This window comes from Lithobates pipiens, unplaced genomic scaffold (assembly GCF_037356315.1).
Source record: "Lithobates pipiens isolate NorthernLeopardFrog02 unplaced genomic scaffold, aLitPip1_a1.2 Scaffold_10, whole genome shotgun sequence".
Taxonomy (NCBI): domain Eukaryota; kingdom Metazoa; phylum Chordata; class Amphibia; order Anura; family Ranidae; genus Lithobates; species Lithobates pipiens.
The window spans coordinates 101,247,144-101,270,422 of record NW_027507686.1 but is presented as its reverse complement, the minus strand read 5'-3'; the positions used below and the strand labels follow the sequence as shown (position 1 = coordinate 101,270,422).

At 47.7% G+C, this 23,279-nt stretch overlaps 7 pseudogenes; all 7 read left to right on the top strand.

Annotated features, from left to right (window-relative positions):
* The first annotated feature begins 3,458 nt into the window (after positions 1–3,458).
* LOC143957184 (5S ribosomal RNA) lies at positions 3,459–3,577 on the top strand (annotated as a pseudogene).
* Positions 3,578–5,527: 1,950 nt separating this feature from the next.
* Positions 5,528–5,646, top strand: LOC143955638 (5S ribosomal RNA; annotated as a pseudogene).
* A 323-nt stretch (positions 5,647–5,969) lies between these two features.
* LOC143945458 (5S ribosomal RNA) lies at positions 5,970–6,088 on the top strand (annotated as a pseudogene).
* Positions 6,089–14,436: 8,348 nt separating this feature from the next.
* LOC143956435 (5S ribosomal RNA) lies at positions 14,437–14,555 on the top strand (annotated as a pseudogene).
* A 320-nt stretch (positions 14,556–14,875) lies between these two features.
* On the top strand, positions 14,876–14,994 carry LOC143956679 (5S ribosomal RNA; annotated as a pseudogene).
* Positions 14,995–15,315: 321 nt separating this feature from the next.
* On the top strand, positions 15,316–15,434 carry LOC143943319 (5S ribosomal RNA; annotated as a pseudogene).
* A 101-nt stretch (positions 15,435–15,535) lies between these two features.
* Positions 15,536–15,655, top strand: LOC143942883 (5S ribosomal RNA; annotated as a pseudogene).
* Positions 15,656–23,279: the final 7,624 nt, after the last annotated feature.

Below are 23,279 nucleotides of genomic sequence, written 5' to 3'. Positions count from 1 at the left end.
TTTAGGGAAAACCTGGATACCTTCCTAAATGTACGTTGTATTACGGGGTACTTATATTTATAGGTATAGTTGATCCAGGGAAAAAATCCGATTACCTCTCGAGGGGTCAGGAAGGAATTTTTTCCCCGGCTGTAGCAAATTGGCCTATGCTCTGTTGGGGGTTTTTTGCCTTCCTCTGGATCAGCTGTGGGCGTAGAATTGGGTGTGTCGGGTTGTGTGATACCTTATTTATTTTGATTTGGTTGGACCGGATGGACTTCTGTCTTTTCCGGCCTGGCTACTCATGAAGCCTACCATAATTCCTTGCAGTCGTTGCAGGCACGTGTCCTGGCACAACTCCTTGCATTAGTTGCAGGCACGCATCCTAGTATAACATCTTGCAGTCGTGGCAAGCACGCATCCTGGGTAACATCTTGCAATCATCGCAAGCACGCATCCAAACATGCATTCAAGCACAACTCCTGTAGTCTTCGCAGTGCACATGCGGTAACACGAATTGCTCACAGTCACTACGTATACATCTCCAGTGACAAACTCCCGGGCAATTGTCGCAAGCACATGTTTAAACACAACTTTTAGTTATGCCAAGGCTCGCGACTTAGCATAACTTCTTGCAATCATTCGTTGGCAAGCACGTTCTCAGTGGCACACAAACTGGCTACACGTCATTTTCAGCAGCACTTAATTGGCCACTCGTCTCCTGTGGCTTTTCTTACAAACCACTCACTGTTGTCTGTCTATCCGTCTCTTCCTTAGGACAGTTGAGTTCAGCTTCCGTCCCGCACCAGGATCATGTTGTCACACGCAACTGGCTTCTTCCTGTAGCACGCCCAGGCTATTTCTAGCCAGCGTTCAGCATTTCTTATCCTTACAGTGCACGGAGAGCCATCTGTCGTTACGGCCCATACAGCAAGATCCCCACCACGAGGCATCCAGAGGCATCAGCCCATAGCCAACGGCAAACGCTCGCCATCACAACTGCCATCTTTAGGGGCATATTATATCCTCGCATATTCTCCAGTCTAGTCGTCCAAAAGACACCTACAGTCCCTACACGGCATGTTGAGCTCGCTATGCGCATCATCCCTCAGGGTCGCGCCTTGTGTCATGCCTATTGGTCTTACTGTCCCTCTCACAGGATCCAGAGCAAGTCCTCAGCCTGGATCCCGCGGCAATAGCAGTCCTTGCTATGCGGGAGGAATTCCTATCGTCTGGGAATGGCGTCTCCCTGTTCATTCCCTCCGTGTCTTCCCTTTCGCCCCAGGTGATGACCGACGCAGCGGCCTCCACGGGCTTGCGGCTGTTTTTTGGCCACCTCCGGCTCGCAGCTCCCCGGCCTCCCCAGTTACTGGCAATTCCTGGCTGCGCCAAGGCGTCCTCTCTGTTGATTATGTCCTTCCTACGTCAACTGGTCCAGCTCTTGTTGTAGTTTCAGTTCAACATCCATTGTTCCTTTATCCACGGTAAGTTCAATCAGGCAGCGGACGCCCTCTCCCGCTTTAACCTTGTCTCTTTTCCGATCAGGTACCCGGAGCCGGACCAACATCAGCAGCTATCCCGGACTGGTCTCAACTAACCCTGGATTAGCCCCTCACCTCCTAGCGGCTACCCAACTTATCGATCACTCCCTTTCCCGCAATACCCTCAAGGCCTATCAGTCAGCCTGGAGGGCCTTTAACCGCTTCATCACGTATCACAGCACAGTGACTTCATTTCCTACTGCCACTCGCAGTTGGTGTTATCCGTTAATACGATCCGGCTATACCTGACCGGTGTACAACATTTCACGTCCCTCCAGGACCCTACCGTACCCTCCTTATTTTCTTACCACACCGTTCGGGCTGTTATGCGCAGTGTCCAGAAGCGCCAGCCGATGGCCGGCACCAAACCACCGCCTTTCACAGGAGACGTTCTAGAACTATGTCAGATATCCTGGCCACTTCACCTTTCGGTCTCCACATGAGTGGCATTTACAAGCAGCCATACACCTGGCCTTCTACGGCTTCTTACGGCCAAGCCAGTTTACTTGTAGTAGCCTCACAGCACGCATGCTGTACAAGCACCACCTGGTCCGATACGAAGACCATTTCATCTTACACTTAGCAGTCTCCAAGACGCAGCAGCTTGGCTCGGGTATGGACATACACTTCTATAAAACCAACAACCGCTGGTGCCCGGCCACTGTTCTCATCCGCTTGTTGCCCCTTTTGGCCAACCAACCAGGAACTGGCCCGCTTCTGCCTTTTCACACGAAACCTCTCAACGCAGCCCAGTGCATGGAGCATGTCAGGATACTCCTGGGCATCTTTCACCTCAATCCTGCTCACTACTCCGGACATTCATTCCGTATCGAAGCAGCTTCTACGGCCTCCCGCCAAGGGGTCCCGGTCCATGTTATCAAGAAATTGGGTAGATGGAAGTCCTCCTGTTTTGCCCGTTACATACCCAATCTGCAAATAGAGATGGCCCAGGCCTTTGTCAAACTCACCCAGTGACAGTCTTGATTCAATAAAGTGCAACCCCTACCTGGATGTTTTGCCCCCTTATTTTGGCATACCGTACGTTAGACCAGGGCACACTTTCAGGTCCATTTCAAGTAAGCGAGTTTATGTTAACCTTGTTTGTCATCCTTATCCGTATCGGTCTGAGGGCTCTGGACCATAAATAGAAAGGCCAGTATGGTGGCCTGAAATTATGGGAGGAGCCCGGTGGAATATATAACCAGCCGTCCGCCCGTCTTCCTCGTCGGTTCCGGTGCGCGATACCCGCCCACCCATCCCCTTTATCAGGGCATTTCTCTAAGCATACTCCTCAAGTGAGTACTCATTTCACCCATTTCATATTCATTTCATTTTAAGGTATGCCCCCTTATTTTGGCATACCGTACGTTAGACCAGGGCACACTTTCAGGTCCATTTCAAGTAAGCGAGTTTATGTTAACCTTGTTTGTCATCCTTATCCGTATCGGTCTGAGGGCTCTGGACCATAAATACATATATATTGGACCTATATGTTTCAGGGTGGCCTGCATAAAGTGCCAGGCCACCCTGTCAAAGGCCTTCTCCACGTCCGTTGACAACATAAGCAAGGGCCTTCCCTGTACATGCGCCGCATGGATTAAATTGAGGACTCGGGCCGTATTGTCTCTAGCTTCCGACTTATTTTTATTTTTTTTGCTTGTTTCCCAAAGGTGACCATCTTGGCGTTTGTCAAGAGGGTTGAAAGTGCCTGAAGAAATTGCCTACAGGCACATCACCCTGAAAGCACCCGATCACGTTTGATGTTGGAAGCTAAGAAGAGTCAGGCCTTGTTAGTACCTGGAGGGGAGACCGCCTGGGAATACCAGGTGTCGTAGACTTCTTTTTATGTTGTTGGCGTTGACCTGTTTTTTTTCCGCTTGTTTCCCAAAGTGACCATCTTGGTGTTTGTCAAGAGGGTTGAGAGTGCCTGAAGAGATTGCCTATGGCCACATCACTCTGAAAGCACCCAATCTTGTCTGATCTTGGAGGCTAAGAAGAGTCAGGCCTGCTTAGTACCTGGATGGGAGACCAACTGGGAATACCAGGTGCCGTAGGATTCTTTAGATTGTCAGCGTACGCCGCAATTTTGTGGTGTGCCGAGGGTTTGGATATGCCAGTAATATTCGGGTCATTCCGAACGTGACACATAAGTGGTTCCAGTGTCAGAATAAAAATTAGGGGAGACAGAGGGCACCACAAATTCTTCCACTTAACAGCTTCCCACCGACCGAATTTCAGGGCAGTTTGCCATTACAACGAGTCAGCATTATCAAGTACCTAGGGATATACGTATCCAGATCACCAACGGATTATATACATTTAAATTTAAGCCCTCTAATTTCCCACGTTAAATCCAAACTACGGGCCTGGGCCCGTCTACCACTGGGGGTTTGGGGCCGGGTAAACCTCATAAAAATGGTTCTGCTACCCAAGATCCTCTATGTTCTCTGGCACTCCCCGACTTACTTACCCTGGAAGCATTTTAAATCCCTTGAGGCCCTTCTTAAACCCTTTGTATGGGGTAACAACAGACATAAATTAGCTTGGCAGGTGCTTAAAAACCCCACGGACCTGGGGGGCATGGCCCTTCCCGATTTTAATCTTTATTACATTGCGGCACAATTATCCCAACTGTACCATATAGACAAAACGGACAGAGGGTGGTTTCTCCAACTGCTATGCCCGGGGTGGGCTCGACGCACCGAAGATTCAATTTACCCGCTGGCGATGGGCCTTGGTGGGGCGGGCCTGGGGGACAACAGACAGACTTTGTTATACCATTACAGACGCATATGGGACTTGGCTTCTGTCAAGCTGGGGATACCACTCTATAATGATTACACTCCATTATGGCATAATAAAACTCTGTCAGAATTCTTACAACTTCCCGATGCAGACATTTGGTCTACTCATGGTATTCTCTATATGCATCAATTGTTTGTTGACGGAACCCTTAAAACCTTTGCCACGCTCAGAGAAGAATTCTCACTCCCCAGCTACATGCTCTTCCGATTTTTTGGCTGGCGGAGTGGAAGGCGGAGGTCAATAATAATTTACCATATAAAAAGGTTGTGTATATTAACAGGGGATGCCCGGCCAAATATGACAAAATATGGGATCGTTGGTTACAAGACTCCGATACTTGTACGTAAGGCACTTTGAATCTATGTTGCCAGTTAGATGGTTTGCCCCTAACTGTGTGTTCTGGTTTGGGTCTGGCTGACCCACATGGTCGGGACCAGCTACCACTCTCTCCCTGGTTTTTGTTCCCTCTTACAAATGTTTGTTATTCATGACACCGGTTTTGAACCGGCTGTACTCTACTTATACCCTTCTGATACCAATGACACCTTGGCTGTATGTAATAATTTGTATGCACTTTTTCTTGTTTTAATAAACTTGGTTATGCAAAAAAAAAAATTAGGGGAGACAGAGGGCACCCCTGCCTCGTCCCATTAGTGATGGGGAAAGAGTCCGAGCACCACTCGGTCACCCGTACCGCTGCCGATGGCGTGGAGTAAAGCGACATTACCCAGCTCATCATGTTGGGGCCAAGACCTATATGTTCCAGGGTGGCCTGCATAAACTGCCAGGCCACCCTGTCAAAGGCCTTCTCCGCGTCCGTTGACAACATAAGCAAGGGCCTTCCCTGTACATGCGCCGCATGGATTAAATTGAGGACTCGGGCCGTATTGTCTCTAGCTTCCGACTTATTTTTATTTTTTTGCTTGTTTCCCAAGGTGACCATGTTGGCGTTTGTCAAGAGGGTTGAAAGTGCCTGAAGAGATTGCCTACGGGCACATCACCCTGAAAGCATCCAATCTCGTTTGATGTTGGAGGCTAATAGAGTCGGGCCTTGTTAGTACCTGGATGGGAGACCGCCTGGGAATACCAGGTGTCGTAGACTTCTTTTTATGTTGTTGGCGTTGACCTGTTTTTTTTTCGCTTATTTCCCAAAGTGACCATCTTGGTGTTTGTCAAGAGGGTTGAGAGTGCCTGAAGAGATTGCCTATGGCCACATCACTCTGAAAGCACCCAATCTCATCTGATCTTGGAGGCTAAGAAGAGTCGGGCCTGGTTAGTACCTGGATGGGAGACCACCTGGGATTACCAGGTATTGTAGGCTTCTTTTTATGTTGTTGGCGTTGATTCGTTTTCTTTTTTTTGCTTGTTTCCCAAGGTGACCATCTTGGCATTTGTCAAGAGGGTTGAGAGTGCCCAAAGAGATCGCTTACAGCAGCATCACCCTGAAAGAGCCCTATCTCTTCTCTTTTATGAGGCTAAGAAGGGTTGGGCCTAGTTAGTACCTGGATGGGAGATGGCGTTGGAATACCAGGTGCCGTATTCTTCTTTTTATGTTGTTGACATTGACCTGTTTTTTTTTTCACTTGTTTCCCAAGGTGACCATCTTGGCATTTGTCAAGAGGGTTGAGAGTGCCCGAAGAGATCACCTATGGCCCCATCACCATGAAAGCTCCCAATCTCGTCTGATCTCAGATGCTAAACAGTGTCGGGCCTGGTTAGTACCTGGATGGGAGACCGACTGGGAATACCAGGTGCCATAGGCTTCTTTTTTGTTTTGTTTTTATTTAGTAGTATGCGACATACAATGCAAAGGCAACTTCACAGAATGTGTGATACAAATAGTTACAAACAAACGATCATATTGCATGGATATCAGAGCCAATGGTAAGAAGTCTGAGGAGAATAGCACGTGTACAGCTTTACGGTCATATCAAGATGAGATTAAAGCTCCATCTCGTTGGGATCCTCTACCACTTAAAATATTATTGATACTAGCCCTGCTACCCTCGAAGAGTTTAGATATCCATAGATAGGGGAAGAGTATTGTGTAGTAGTCAAATGGGGTCGGAACATACCATTTTCTTTTCCCTTTTTTGAGTTAAGAAGGGAAATAGTAGAACTGAAAGGAGGGAGAAGGGGAAAGAGAAGATTGGGGAAGGAAATGGCAGAAAAGGAAAAGAAGGGGTAAGGGGGTGTCGTGGGTAGAGTGGATAGGATGGGGTCCCCTCCCAGGGAGCAAGAGACGCCCTCGGCTCACCAGCTCATCAGCTGTCCAACGTTTGGAAACAGCGATCTCCAACGATCACCATGAGCTTACTATGTCTCGCGGAGGTATTCTTCCGAAAAGCGAAACTGGGTCCAGTAGAACCATCTGTTCCCATGCTCCTCCGTTTTATCCCTCATTGTGGCAGTCAGGTCTTCCATTCGTTCAATATCATTTACCCTTGCGAACCACTGGGTCACCATTGGAGCAGATTGCTCTTTCCACTGACTTGGGATGCAGGCCCTAGCTGCATTGAGGAGATGTTTAAGTAAGGACTTATGATAACGCTTTCTCGACATAGGAGTTAGATTGAGAAGAACTGCTGCGGGATCATTGGCTAAGGAAATGTCTGTGAACTTGTGGATGAGTCTCAGGACAGGCTGCCAGAATGTTTGTAATTTAGGACATTCCCAGAAAATGTGGAGAATGGTGCCAGTCTGTTGCCCACAGCGACAGCAGCGGTCAGATTGACCGGGGAATATTTTGGCCAACACCACCGGTGTACGATACCAGCGTGTGATCAGCTTATATGAGATCTCCTGATATTTACTGCAGAGTGACGACTTATGGGCGAAAAAGAGTATTCTGTCCTTCTGTGGTTTGGAGAATGTAGTTTGTAAGTCCCTTTTCCATTTAGCTAGGAAGGGGGGATCCGTGGAGGATTGTGCGTCTGTCAGGATTTGGTAGGACCTAGAGAGGGAACCACGAATTGGGCCATCATCCAGGCAAAGTTCCTCGAAGGGGTGGAATTGTCTAGAGAAGAACGAATGGTTAGGTAGTGATCCGAGGAAATGGATTAGCTGTCTAGCTCTCCAGCTATCCAATGCAACAGGTACTTGCTCTAGCAGTATGGTCCCCATGGGAATCAAGCCCGTGGGTCCAAGAAATAGGGCTGCTCTCAGAAGCCCTTTCGGGGCTTGCCTGGTAAAGGCCTGGTCAGACAGGCCCGGAGGGAATCTAGGATGTCCAATAATTGGGGTCAAAGGAGAAGGGAAGTTAGTCAGGTGGGAAAGGTGAAAAAAACTATCCATCTCGGCGAGCGAGGGGCCAATTAACGGGTGAGTAGTCACACAGGGCTCCAATGGCCTCCCCGCCCAAGGCAGACCAGCCAGTGGAACCCGCGCCATCTCCTGCTCTAGCTTGACCCATAGCTTCAGTTCCCCATGCCGGTGTCTTATCACATATGGTCCCCCATTGGATAGTGTCCGCTGTGTACTGCGCATGCGCAGTACACAGCAACACAGATTCCGAAAATTGCCGAGCATGAACGGCGCCTGCGCACTGAGTCCAGGTTCTATCCCCACTATCCAAGTGGACATAGAGTAAGAATGTAAAAGAGCCGAGCGCAGCGAGGCCGAGCCCGAAGCGTGGCGAGCGAAGCTCGCCTGCGAGGGACCCTCTAATATTCACAACCCTATGTCCGCTTGGATGGTGGGGTTACCACCTCCACTCACCGCGCAGGCGCCGTTCAGCTTCGGAGATTTTCCGAAGCTTCGTCTGCTCCGTACTGCGCATGCGCAGTACGGCGTGGACACTATATCATGGCCGGACAGTATATGGCAGAACACCGGCACCAGTCAACCACCGGTGTCATGTGCGTCGCTGTGTAATATAGAGCAGGGTCCGGGAAGCCAATACCTCCCCGCAATTTCGGTCGCAATAGCATTGCCCTACCAATACGCATATGTTTTCCGCGCCAGAGGAACTTGATAAAGATTGAGCGAACCGCATGAAAGAAAGTCTGGGGTATTTTGATAGGTAAGGCTTGTAGTAGATACAGAAGTCGTGGCATCGCGTTCATCTTCAACACATTACAGCGTCCGAACCATGACAGAGCTAGTGGGTCCCATCTTTTAAGGTCCGCTGTAAGCCCATAGGCTTCTTTTTATGTTGTTGGCTTTGACCTGTTTTTTTTGCTTGTTTCTCAAGGCGACCATCTTGGCGTTTGTCAAGAGGGTTGGGCGTGTCTTGAAGAGAACGCTTACGGCCACATCAACCTGAAAGCACCTGATGTCGTCTGATTTCAGAGGCTAAGCAGCGTCAGGCCTGGTTAGTACCTGGATGGGAGACTCCCTGGGAAGACCAGGTGCCATAGAAGGATCTGGTCTGGTTAGTGACTTTTTTTTTTTTTATTCTTTATTTACGGATTGCAGGTAATGCAGAGACAAACTGTAAAAGACATAGATCCCTCAGTTTTCCAGGTTAACAAAAATACATACAGTGGTGTGAAAAAGTGTTTGCCCCCTTCCTCATTTCCTGTTCCTTTGCATGTTTGTCACACTTAAGTGTTTCGGAACATCAAACCAATTTAAACAATAGTCAAGGACAACACAAGTAAACACAAAATGCAATTTGTAAATGAAGGTGTTTATTATTAAAGGTGAAAAAAAATCCAAACCATCATGGCCCTGTGTGAAAAAGTGATTGCCCCCTAAACCTAATAACTGGTTGGGCCACCCTTAGCAGCAACAACTGCAACCAAGCGTTTGCGATAACGTGCAATGAGGCTTTTACAGCATCCTGGAGGAATTTTGGCCCACTCATCTTTGCAGAATTGTCCTAATTCAGTTACATTAGAGGGTTTTCGAGCATGAACGGCCTTTTTAAGGTCATACCACAACATCTCAATAGGATTCAGGTCAGGACTTTGGCTAGGCCACTCCAAAGTCTTCATTTTGTTTTTCTTCAGCCATTCGGTGGTGGACTTGCTGGTGTGTTTAGGATCATTGTCCTGCTGCAGAACCCAAGTTCGTTTCAGCTTGAGTACACGAACAGATGGTCGGACATTCTCCTTCAGGATCTCTTGGTAGACAGCAGAATTCATAGTTTCTTTTATCACGGCAAGTCTTCCAGGTCCTGAAGCAGCAAAACAGCCCCAGACCATCACACTACCACCACCATATTTTACTGTTGGTATAATGTTCTTTTTATGAAATGCAGTGTTCCTTCTACGCCAGATATACTTGGACACACACCTTCCAAAGAGTTCCACTTTTGTCTCATCGGTCCACAGAATGTTGTCCCAAAAGTCTTGGGGATCATCAAGATGTGTTGTGGAGAAATTGAGACGAGCTTTGATGTTCTTTTTGCTCAGCAGTGGTTTTCTCCTTGGAACTCTGCCATGCAGGCCATTTTTGCCCAGTCTTTTCCTGATGGTGGAGGCATGAACGCTGACCTTAACTGAGGCAAGTGAGGCCTGCAGTTCCTTGGACGTTGTTGTGGGGTCTTTTGTGACCTCATGGATGAGTCGTCACTGCGCTCTTGGGGTAATTTTGGGCGGCCGGCCACTCCTGGGAAGGTTCACCACTGTTCCATGTCATCGCCATTTGTGGATAATGGCTCTCACTGTGGTTCGCTGGATTCCCAAAGCTTTGGAAATGGCTTTATAACCCTTTCCAGACTGATAGATCTCAATTACTTTCTTTCTTAATTGTTCCTGAATTTCTTTGGGTCTCGGCATGATGTGTAGCTTTTAAGGATCTTCTGGTGGACCTTACTGTGTCAAGCAGCTCCTATTTAAGTGATGCCTTGATTGTGAACAGGTGTGGCAATAATCAGGCCTGGATGTGGCTATAGAAATTGAACTCAGGTGTGGACAACCACAGTTATAGTATGTTTTAACAAGGGGGGCAATCACTTTTTCACACAGGGCCATGATGGTTTGGATTTTTTTTCACCTTTAATAATAAACACCTTCATTTACAAATTGCATTTTGTGTTTACTTGTGTTGTCCTTGACTATTGTTTAAATTGGTTTGATGTTCCGAAACACTTAAGTGTGACAAACATGCAAAGGAACAGGAAATGTGGAAGGGACCAAACACTTTTTCACACCACTGTAGTTAATACTTCGTGGGGGACCGGGGGAAACCTAACAACTTATGTCAGCAGCAGCCCCAGCCGTGGCTAGGCCACCACATTATCCCACTCTAATGATCTGGCACCCCAGTGTCTACTTATAAACCAGGGCAGTCCCCGGGGCGATCCCCCTCAAGGCCCAGACTGAGGGGCCTCTAACATCAAAGAGCTCAGCCGGGACCACCCCAAGGGCCGCCAACCCCTGGCTGGGAAATCGAGGGAACAAAACGAAAAGATCCTTGCAATCACCATGTATTTTAATTATACTTGGGAGTTAGGGGGTAGGGAAAGAGGGGGGAGCAAATGGGCAGGAGAAGGGGATGGGGGTAGAAAGAATGAAAGTTATAGGGGGCTAACAGTGCTACGAGGCAGACGGGGGAGAGAGTGAACCAGGGTGGTATACGAGAAGGGAGAGAAAGAAAGAGGACTCCGATGGGTTCCCACGGCCGGACCCTTCCCTCTATACACGTGCCAGAGCCTACAGATAGGATCTGTATGCGTCGGAAAACCTGAACTGGCTCCAAGACAACCAACGTGCAGTGTGCTCTTCCTCCCTGTCGCCTAACGCTGATGTGAGCTGTTCCATATGGTAGATGTCGCAAACTCTTGCAAACCAGTGAGACACCAGTGGACTGCTGTTTCCACATGCTAGGTATACATGCCCTGGCCCCACTCAGAAGATGTTTTAAGAGAGATTTATGGTGCTTCTTGCTCGAGAGTGGGGTCAGATTGAGGAAGATCACAGCTGGGTTGTTCTGGAGATCAATAGCCGTGAGGTCATAAATGATATTGAGAACCTGTCTCCAGAAATGGGCCAGTTGAGGGCATTCCCAGAAGATATGTAGTAACGTGCCGGCTTGTTCACCGCATCTCCAGCACAAAGGGCTGTGACCGGGAAACATAGCCGCCAGGACAGTGGGGGTCCTGTACCATCGGGTCAAAATTTTATAAGCTATTTCCTGGTATTTACTACATAGGGATGACTTGTGCGCAAAAAGAAGCGCGCGGTTCTTCTGGTCTGGCGAGAGCCGGACATGCAGGTCTCGCTCCCATTTTTCCACGAACACCAGGTTACCCTGGGAGAGTTGGTCCAGTAGGATGCGATATGACAGGGAAAGAGACCCTCGGGTCGGTCCCTCTCCTGAGCATACCTCCTCAAACGATGTTAGGGGTCTGCGGAATTCGCCACTGTTTGGCAAAGATTTCAAGAAGTGGGAGAGTTGGGCAAGCTTCCACTGTCTCAGGGCCGTGGTTGCTAACGCCTCGTACATAGTGGAGACCGCTGTCCACGTCCTAGGGCCAAGAAAAGAAGAGGCCCGCACAAGGTCCCGGTCAGGGTCGAGGCGGAAAGACTTTTCCGTCATGCCGGGTTCAAAGCGTGGGTGTCCAATAATAGGAGTCATGGGCGAAGGGAAACTGGGCACGCCCGTCAGGGTAAAATATCTGTCTAGCTCTTGTAACGTTGGCTCAATGAGTGGGTGTGCCCACGTCGCTCCCGACCAGCCCGGTCCACTCCAGGGCAAACCCTCAAGTGGAAATGGTACGGATTCACGCTCCAGACGAACCCACAGCTTATCCTTCAGGTGTCTGCACCAGTCAACTAGTCAACCAGTCATGTGCACCGCCGTATAGTACCATGCCGGATCTGGGAGGCCAATCCCTCCCTTGTCTTTTGGTCTGAGCAGTAATGTTCGGCTGAGTCTTGGAGGCCTGCCCTGCCATACGTATCGAATAAAGATGGAGCGCATGGCTTTAAAAAATGATTGGGGGATTTTTATCGGTAAGGCTTGTAATAGATACAAGAGTCTGGGCATTACATTCATTTTGAGCACATTGCATCTCCCAAACCAAGAGGTCGCCAACTTTGACCACCTCTCTAGATCTACGGCAAATTTTTTTAGAAGCGGCTGGAAATTCAATTGGAAAATCAGATGTGGGTCCGGGGGAACCAGCGACGGGAGGTTTGCCGAAGCTAGGTACTCGTCAATGGCCGCTGTGCCGGCCTGGAGGGCGTCTCCTGAGTCCCGGGGGTGCAAGTTATAAAGGGCTTCATAGAAAGATCGGAAACACTCCGCTATCTCCCGTGAATCATGAAGCTTGGCACCCGAAGGGGAGGTTATGGTTGGAATGAAGGACGCGTTGCGTTGGGCACGCAGGGAGTTCACTAGGGACCTACTACACTTGTCTCCATATTCATAATACGTCCTGCGGACCCACATGAGTCTGGTTCTAGCCTGAAAGAGAGAGAAATCTCTGATTTGTTCTCTAAGATCTCTCACCTCCACCTCCAGCGCAGCAGTCGGCTGGGATTTGTGTCGTTGTTCACACGCATGCAACTTGGCAATACGTTTGGAGAGAGCCTCAGTTTTGGCCACTTTGAGTCTATGACCATGTTTAATAAGAATGCCCCTAATGTAGCATTTATGAGCCGCCCATAACATGAGGGGGTTGGAAACAGAATCACGGTTATGATCAAAGTAACTTTCTAATTCCCTAAGCAGGTCTGCGTGGGTCTCAGGGTCCTTCAGGAGAGACTCGTTCAGTCTCCACCAGGACTGACCACGCGACTCCTGTTGTAGCTTCAGCATCAAAGAAATCGGGGCATGGTCAGACAGGGCTATGTGGCCTATCTGAGCATCTGTGACCGCCGGGATAGCATTGTGGGCGACTAAAAACATATCTATACGTGAGTAAGAACCATGAGCGGTGGAAAAGAACGTATAGTCCCTATCCCGTGGGTGAAGCGTACGCCACACATCGATCAGTCGGTGGGAGTGTAGCAGGTCTCTTATGTGTGAACGCGTTCTCGCAGAAATCGCAGAGGTGCCCGATGATGAGTCTCTGCGGGGGTCCAAGGTGAGGTTAAAGTCCCCCCCAACGATCAAAGTACCCTCCGAGAATGCAGCCAGGGCATCCAAAGATGCTTCTAAGGCCGGCAGCTGGTCCACATTCGGCATGTATAGGTTGGCAAGAGTAAAAGTTTGCGAGTGGAGAGTTCCCTTAATGAAGAGATATCTCCCTTCACTATCGGCTTGGACAGCTAACAGGCGCCACGGCAAGTTTTTAGCAAGAAGAACACACACTCCTCTCGATTTGGAAGTAGGGGACGTGCTGTGGTGGGCCAGGGGGAAGTGCTTACTATAAAGCTGTGGTATTTGGTCTGTCCTGAAATGGGTCTCCTGGAGGAAAACTATTTGGGGCTTCATCCGCCACAATTCTGTTAGGCAGCTGGACCTTTTTTCAGGTACATTCAGCCCTTTCACATTCCAGGAAACCAGCTTCAGGGCCATGACGGCAGTGGTACCCGGCCGGCGGTCCCCACCAGAGTCAGTAGTAGATATAGAGTTCAAGCACAGAGGAAGAGGAGGAGAAAAAGGAAAAGCAGTAACGAAGCGGAGAAGGTCCGGAGTTAGTAGGGAGGAGGAGGGTAGGAGGGGTGGGGATAGATCGGGGAATTGCTAAAGCTCCTATCGGAGAGAACCTGCCGGTTAGGGCAGAGGGGCCTAGTGGGGGAAGAGGTAAGGCACTGCAGAGAGAGGAACTCGTCGGTGCAGTACCCCTCCAGCATCCCATGGTCCATGCAGTCGCAATCGGGCGTGCACGGAGCTTCTTTGGCATCTTAACTACGACATCAAACGCATTATAGAACATCACTGCAGCAGGTATCGGGCAGTTAACAACAGTAGAACAGTGCATAATTAGACCAACATATTAAACTTTTCAACACAGAGTATAGATAACTTTATATTTATTGAGAGTGCCCAAAGAGATCGCTTACAGCAGCATCACCCTGAAAGAGCCCTATCTCTTCTCTTCTCTGAGGCTAAGAAGGGTTGGGCCTAGTTAGTACCTGGATGGGAGATGGCGTTGGAATACCAGGTGCCGTATTCTTCTTTTTATGTTGTTGACATTGACCTGTTTTTTTTCGCTTGTGTCTCAAGGTGATTATCTTGGCATTTGTCAAGAGGGTTGAGAATGCCCAAAGAGATTGCCTATGGGCACATAACCCTGAAAGCGCCTGATCTCCTCTGATCTCAGAAGCTAAACAGGGTTGGGCCTTGCTAGTACCTGGATTGGAGACCACCTGGGAATACTAGGTGCTGTAGGCTTCCTTTTATGTTGTTGGCCTTGACCTGTTTTTTTTTCCACTTGTTTCCCAAGGTGACCATCTTGGCTTTTGTCAAGAGGGTTGAAAGTGCCTGAAGAGATTGCCTACGGGCACATCACCCTGAAAGCACCCGATCTCGTTTGATGTTGGAGCCTAAGAAGAGTCGGGCCTTGTTAGTACCTGGATGGGAAACCGCCTGGGAATACCAGGTGTCGTAGACTTCTTTTTATGTTGTTGGCGTTGACCTGTTTTTTTTTCGCTTGTTTCCCAAAGTGACCATCTTGGTGTTTGTCAAGAGGGTTGAGAGTGCCTGAAGAGATTGCCTATGGCCACATCACTCTGAAAGCACCCAATCTTGTCTGATCTTGGAGGCTAAGAAGAGTCGGGCCAGGTTAGTACCTGGATGGGAGACCACCAGGGAATACCAGTTATTGTAGGCTTCTTTTTATGTTGTTGGCGTTGATTCGTTTTTTTTTTTTTGCTTGTTTCCCAAGGTGACCATCTTGGCATTTGTCAAGAGGGTTGAGAGTGCCCAAAGAGATCGCTTACAGCAGCATCACCCTGAAAGAGCCCTATCTCTTCTCTTCTCTGAGGCTAAGAAGGGTTGGGCCTAGTTAGTACCTGGATGGGAGATGGCGTTGAAATACCAGGTGCCGTATTCTTCTTTTTATGTTGTTGACATTGACCTGTTTTTTATCGCTTGTATCTCAAGGTGACTATCTTGGCATTTGTCAAGAGGGTTGAGAATGCCCAAAGAGATTGCCTATGGGCACATAACCCTGAAAGCACCCGATCTCCTCTGATCTCAGAAGCTAAACAGGGTTGGGCCTTGCTAGTACCTGGTTTGGAGACCACCTGGGAATACTAGGTGCTGTAGGCTTCTTTTTATGTTGTTGGCCTTGACCTGTTTTTTTTTTCACTTGTTTCCCAAGGTGACCATCTTGGCGTATGTCAAGAGGGTTGAGAGTGCCCGAAGAGATTACCTACGGCCCCATCACCCTGAAAGCACCCAATCTCGTCTGAACTCCGGATGCTAAACAGTGTCGGGCCTGGTTAGTACCTGGATGGGAGACCGCCTGGGAATACCAGGTGCCATAGGCTTCTTTTTTTTTATTTTTTTTTATTTAGTAGTATGCAACATACAATGCAAAGGCAACTTCACAGAATGTGTGATACAAATAGTTACAAACAAACGATCATATTGCATGGATATCAGAGCCAATGGTAAGAAGTCCGAGGAGAATATCATGTGTACAGCTTTGCGGTCATATCAAGATGAGATTAAAGCTCCATCTCGTTGGGATCCTCTACCACTTAAAATATTATTATTTTTTTCTTTTTTATTTTTTTTCTGCCACCTCAGTGAGTTTATTCGGGAGACTCGATTCACCTTTAAGCTCATATTTCTCCCCTCCCAGTTTGCACATCATTGTGGCTTATTTATTCAAATATTTTCTTCTCTTTTTTCATTTCTTTCCTCTTTTCTTTACTATTTAAAAAAAAATTTATGTATATCCGAAAATAGGTAAACAATCTAGATAACAAAACCCCACTGCCTACAACTCATTTTTAGCCCAACCACCATAATTATTTACCTTATATTACACCTAGGTGTGTATATTCTCCCCTCCCCCCCTCCGCTCAATCCCACCCCCACCCCCCAGCGCATGAAAGCACACACTAAATAAGAGACTACCTGACAAAAGTCGCTAAAGGAAATATCACCAAAAAACACACATTCTGTCTCAACTACTTATAGGGGAATCCCCAATTTCAACAATCCGAGGCTCCATATACTTTCAAACTTCCTACTATTACCCTGCTTAACGAAAAAAACCCTTTCGTTACTAATTATTTTCTTTATATTGGCCATCCATATTTCAGGTAGTGGGCTAGAATGTGACTGCCAATTTTGAGCAATTAGCTTCCTTGCCTGGAAAAGGCATCTAGTCACTGGTATAAATATATTTTTAGGGATTTTATATCCCTCTGGTATAGCCAACAAGCAAGTCCTCACTGTTGCATCCAATGTCAAACCGAAGACTTCATTCACATGCTCTATCACCTGTGTCCAGTATCTAAAGAGTTTCGGACACCTCCAAAACATATGAATGAAGTCTCCGGCCCGGCCACATCTAGGACACTGATCATTATCTCTCCACCCTATTCTAAACATTTTCCTAGGTGTATAATATACCCCGTGAAAGAAGAAGAGTTGGGAGGCTTTCTGTGACGGAGAGATGGAGACCTTAGTTCCCTGTTCCATTATCCAATCCCAGTCGGGTACAGACAGTGGGCCCACGTCCCTCTCCCATTTCCTTTTACTTTTGATCGTACCTCTTCGATCTAGTACTTTATCCCCCAGCCTAGTATATAGGAATGAGATCAAGCCCTTAAGTGTGTCCCGAGACATAATTTGGGACAGCACCGGGATCTGATTCAGCTGCACCTCCTGTGATCTAAATTGAGCCTGGATTGCATGTCTGACCTGGAGGTATTTATAAAATGAGCGGTTTGATAGAGAAAATTCTGACTTTAAGTCGACAAATGACCTGATATCTGAACCCTGGAACATTTGTGCTAGTTTATATATCCCTTGATTTACCCACTCCTTACATCTTTCGACTTTAAATAGCTCCTCCAGATTCCTATTATCCCATAGGGGGGCCAACACAGATGTCTTCTGATATCCCAATAGGTCCTTGGCTGTTTTCCAAAGTTTAGTAACCTGAATAATCGTTGGACAGTATATATTAAACGAGTTTGCCTCTAGCGCCTCCAAAAGCGTGTTATGTGGACATCCTAGCATTAATAACTTATGGCAGGGATTGGTTTCATTTATTACTATTGCTCCAGCTAGATGTTGTAGCTGGGCCGCCAAATAATAGAGTCTAGGATGTGGTACCGCCAACCCCCCCTCTTCCGGCGGTAGCTGCAAGGTCCGCAAGCTAATCCTCGAGGGACCCCTTTTCCATATAAAAAGTCTGAATAAGGATTCTATTTTCTTAAACCACCCTTCCCCAATCCATAATGGTGAATTGTGGAGAAAATACAGAATTTGAGGGAGCCATACCATCTTAACCAGGTTGCAGCGACCCGCCAATGAGAGGGGAAGGCGGCTCCAGATATCAGCCTTTTGTTTTAGCTTCACTAAAAGAGGGGATAAGTTATCTTCCAGGTATGAATTTACATCTCTAGCAATCCACACCCCCAGATATTTAAGCTTCTCTACCTGTTTCAGATTCACAATATCCTGGGGAGCGCCAGTAGACCCCCTTACCAATGGCAGTAGGGCGGACTTATCCCAATTGATGGTTAATCCTGATATAAGACCAAATTCTCCAATCATCTTCATTACCACTTTCAATGAGTTTTGGACATCCCCTAGGAACAGCAAGACGTCGTCGGCAAACAATGCGATTTTTTCCTCCGACTGTCCTCTCCTAAATCCCTGTATATTAGGGCAGGCCCTAATGGCAATAGCCAGCGGCTCCATTGCCAAAACAAATAATAAAGGGGAAAGGGGGCACCCCTGTCTCGTGCCTCGTTCCAACAGGAACGTCTCGGAGAGCTCATTATTAATTTTAATTTTCGCTCTTGGATCAGTGTAGAGTAGTTTTACCCATTTGATGAAATTTGGGCCAAACCCAAATCTAGTAAGCGCTTTAAATAAATATACCCATTCAAGGGTGTCAAATGCTTTGGCTGCGTCCAGAGTCAAAACTGCTCTGGCGCCTCCGTTATCTACCGGAATCTGGGTGTTCAAGAAGAGTCTACGGATATTAACACTGGTGGATCTATTCGGAATGAAGCCCGACTGATCAGGGTGAACGAGTTTATGGACACTTCTTTTTAAACGTGTTGCGAGCACTTTTGCTAAAATTTTTACGTCCGACCCCAAGAGCGAGATCGGACGATATGAGGCCGGGTCCATAGGGTCCTTATCCTCTTTGGGAATAACCACTATAGTGGCTTCCAGCATCGAGGACGGCAAGGTTCCATACTCCAAGGCCTGTCTCAATGTCTCCAACAATTGTGGGAGCAGAACCTCTCCATACTTCTTGTAGACCTCGATTGGTAGTCCATCGGGCCCTGGTGCTTTTAAGTTAGGCATCTCTGCCACCGCTTTTTGGAGTTCCTCAATAGTAATTGGGGCCTCCAATATTGCCAAATCTTCCTCTGTTACTGTTGGCATATCCAAGATCCCCAGAAAAGCAGCCATATCTCCCCCTTCACTCCCCCCTTGGGATTTATATAATGAGCTATAATAGCGATAAAATGTATTGTTAATAGTGGATGATTCAATAGTCGTCTCTCCCCCTGGCGTCCTAATTGATAATATCACTGGGGGGGCCGTATTTGCTTTAACTAGCAAGGACAATATTCGTCCCACTTTCTCTCCCTCCCCAAAATTTACTTGTTTCTGCAATATACGCCTATTATCCATCTTACGCCTGGTAATTGTCCTATACTCTTGCTGATTATCAAGCCAAGCCTTCTGTGTAATAGGATTCGGATTGATAATATATTGTCTTTCTGACAATGACACCGCCTTAATGGCTTCCTCTTCCTGTTTTTTCGTCTCGGCCCGGTTTCTAGCAATTTGTTGGATAAAGAGACCCCTCAAAAAGGCCTTTAAGGAGTCCCACACAACACCCGCTGATACTGTACCCGTGTTAACGTAGATAAACTCCTTTAACTCAGTTGTCACCCGGTCAGTATCCTTTATTAATTCCAACCATACAGGGTCAATTTTCCATTGGCCAGAGTATTGTGTCTTACCTACACAGAGTGTCAATATTAGGGGGGAGTGATCCGAGACTCCTCTCGGGCATATTCCACCTCATCCACTCGTGGCAACGCACTACTATTCACCAAAGCCATATCAAGTCTCGATAGTGTAGAGAAAGATGCTGAGTAGCAAGAATACTGTCGCTCCCCCCGATACCGAATGCGCCATGCGTCGCATAGACCAACTTCTTGTAAGAAGCGGGCTAGCCTCGTTTCATCTCTCCCTGTTGGTATATTTGCAGTTGGGAACCTGTCCAAAGCTTTATCCAAGACTTCATTAAAGTCTCCTATTGCTATCACAGGGATGCCGGGTTTATCTATTACAAAAGATAATAACTCATATAGAATCTCCAGTTTGAATGGAGGGGGGACATATATATTGGCCACCACATAGGGATTATTTTCAATTTGGCAGTATAGGAAAATGTATCTACCCTTTACATCTATGAGACTGTTGTAGCAGGAGAACCGGACAGCCTTATCAACAAGAATGCTAACCCCTCTTGCATATGTTGAGAATACGGAATGGAACTGGGTCTGGAATTTCCGGCTTTGTAAACACCGTGTCGTCTCACCCGTTAAATGCGTCTCCTGGAGACACAATAATCCGGGTCCTTTGCCCTCTAGGGCTGACAAGACCACTTTTCTTTTAGTCAGATCTCCCAGGCCCCACACATTCCACGATATTATCTTAATCCTTTTCGCCTGCATCCCTACTTAATGACCCATACATTGGGCAGTTTTAACCAAAAAAAGAAGTGAAAAAATATACAAAATAGTAGTACCAAAAAATCTTTTCCCTTTTTCCCCTTGACTGTGCATACGTGTATCCTATATACTATATAATATTTTATCACATCCCCTTCTAAATAGTGCATCTCTAAATTTGTGTATCCTTGTGTTATTTTTATTATTCTTCCCTTACCCCACCTTGCCATCCCATCTCTCCCTCCTCCCCGCTTACCAAACTCCCTCCCCCACCCCCCTCGCCCCATAGGGCTACCCCCTAGGGGTATATTTGTGGCCTTCTCACAGCACTCCCACCTCTCACCCATACCAATCCTACTGGGTGCTTTCACCCAAAATCTACACCCACTCATGGGAACCCTTTGTCCCCCACTACAAATACCTACTTGTACTCCACACACCCTTATTGCTCAGCCCCTACCCCCCACCTGCATTGTGCACTATACCAGCTACAAAAAGTTGCAACAAGGATACCCCCTGTTCCTGCCCACTCCCCCCCCAAAAATGTGTACCCCCGCATCCCTTGAAATCCACCTAACTGCCCTATAATATGTATTTATAGGTCCTTTTTAGTTTCATCTAGCCATTGGGATGCTTCCTCTGGCGTATTGAAAAAAAACGTCTTTCCTGATGCAATCACCCTTAGGCGGGCTGGATAGAGGAGTGCATACTCTAACCTATATTTAACCATTTCTCGTTTGACTGGGATAAATTCGGCTCTTCTTTTCTGAAGGTCAGGGGAAAAATCAGGATACAGAGAGATCCTAGCTCCTTTAAATCTAATGTCTCCCCTCATTCTGGCCTCTCGCAGTAGGGACACTTTGTCCTGATAATTAAGGATCTTAAGCATTATAGGCCTAGGGCGCTCCCCCATATGGCGGGTTTTTACCGGGGTACGATGTGCCCGTTCTATTGCGAATGTCGGGGTGAAGGTTGTCGCCCCAAAAAGTTCCCTGAACCACTCCTCAAAAAAGCCTATCAAATTAGTCCCCTCGCAATGTTCAGGGAGGCCTAGCACCCTGATATTATTTCTTCGATTCCTATTCTCCATTTCGTCGAGTTTATCTGCTTGTGTAGTAACTGTTTTTTTAAGTGAATCAATTTCCAGTCTCACGGGCCTCAGCTCATCCTCCATCGCACCCATGCGTTCCTCGAGCTCGGTAGTTCTCAATATAGTCCTATTCAAATCCTGCCTCATAGACAATAGTTCCTCCTTTATATATCTTAGCTGTTCATCAAACCTGGATATTGAATCTTTGCATTCCTTAATTGCATTCAAAATGTCCCTTAATGTGGGCTCCTCATCCTGGTTGCCCGGCGTCGGTAGGTAAGAGCTACTTTGTGTTGTTTCCAAATTTGTTGTAACTATTGCTGGTTTACCCCCCTCCCTTATTTCCCCCCAGTTTAGCCACTGATAAAGTAGGGTTGGCCAGAGGCTGGCCTTGACTCCTTCTATCCGCGGAAGAGTTTTTGGTATCTTTATTGTGTAGGTTTCCCTGCTGAGAACTTGAATTACCGGGTGATGGTGGACCAGAGTGGGCATAGCGCTCCAATTTTGCCGCTGCCGACACTGCAGCCATTTGATTGGTTTTGTCCTTAGCGGCTCGGGTGATTTGTTGACCCTCTACGGGTATTTGCTCCTCAGGGGATCTTTTTCTTGACATAATTGATCTTAATTGGCCACTTATAAAACCACCTCGCAAATGGTTAGCTTCCACTTATTTAGCTGATCCAGCAGGAAAAGGGTAATGTAGCACACTCAAAAAAAAAAAAAAAAAAAAAAAGAGGGGTGGGGGGGGGGGGGGGGGGGGGCAGAAATGTTATATGGTTTTCTCCTTATGTATATGAGAGTTACTCGCTTATCAAAAGGGGACAATACTAATTGGCAGCCAACCTTCAACCCCCGCAATAATCCTGCAGCGACAGATCTACCGTTGAATCAAGATCTTTGTGTTGGTGTATATTTGCATATATTCAAAACAATTTTCCATCAATTTTAATCAGTAGTAGTTCACTTCAATCAAAAAGGGAAGAGAGACACTTATCTTAGTTGCCAGATCATGTCCACATAACCTTCCATGGATCCATACGAAGCAGATATGCAAGGCATCCAAATCGTCCAGGTCTTCCTCTCTCTTCCCCAAAAGACTAAGCTGTCAGCGCTGTCAGTGTATTCTCCGGTTCATTTCCTCCTGTCTCACCAGCCACAGTGACAACTCGAGCGGAGGGGGGGCAAAGAGCAACGAGCGAAGGGGAGTGAGCGGGGGAGAGGGAGCCCTACACAGGAGTCCCCTCTCACCTACGCTACGCGTGTCAGGCAGCCCGCCGCTCAGAGCCTAGGGCATCACACGTGTCTGTACGCCAAGCTCTAGCGGAGCGGAGGGAGAAGCACCGCAGCGCTACAGGAACCCTGGGGCCGCTCGAGATCTCGCGAGATCCCCAGCGAGACTCTCAGCCCCCCGCTCCGACCGACAGCCAGCAGCCCACAGAGAGCGGTAGTCCCCACGCAACAACCACACACACACCCGACCCCGGAGTCACCAGCCCGCAGCTTGAACGAGCATGGGAGACATACGAACAAGGTATAGCGAGAGGCCTTTAGGCAGCATCCGATGGGATCAGGTAGCTTGGGGAGGAGCAGGACGGGGTTATCGAACTAAGCAGGATACCGAGGGGTAGAGCAGCACCATGCTCTCACTCCTCACTCACACTCTCTCCCGTCAACATCCGGCCACACCCCCCCCCCCCACTTAAAATATTATTGATACTAGCCCTGCTATCCTCGAAGAGTTTAGATATCCATAGATAGGGGAAGAGTATTGTGTAGTAGTCAAATGGGGTCGGAACATACCATTTTCTTTTCCCTTTTTTGAGTTAAGAAGGGAAATAGTAGAACTGAAAGGAGGGAGAAGGGGAAAGAGAAGATTGGGGAAGGAAATGGCAGAAAAGGAAAAGAAGGGGTAAGGGGGTGTCGTGGGTAGAGTGGATAGGATGGGGTCCCCTCCCAGGGAGCAAGAGACGCCCTCGGCTCACCAGCTCATCAGCTGTCCAACGTTTGGAACAGCGATCTCCAACGATCACCATGAGCTTACTATGTCTCGCGGAGGTATTCTTCCGAAAAGCGAAACTGGGTCCAGTAGAACCATCTGTTCCCATGCTCCTCCGTTTTATCCCTCATTGTGGCAGT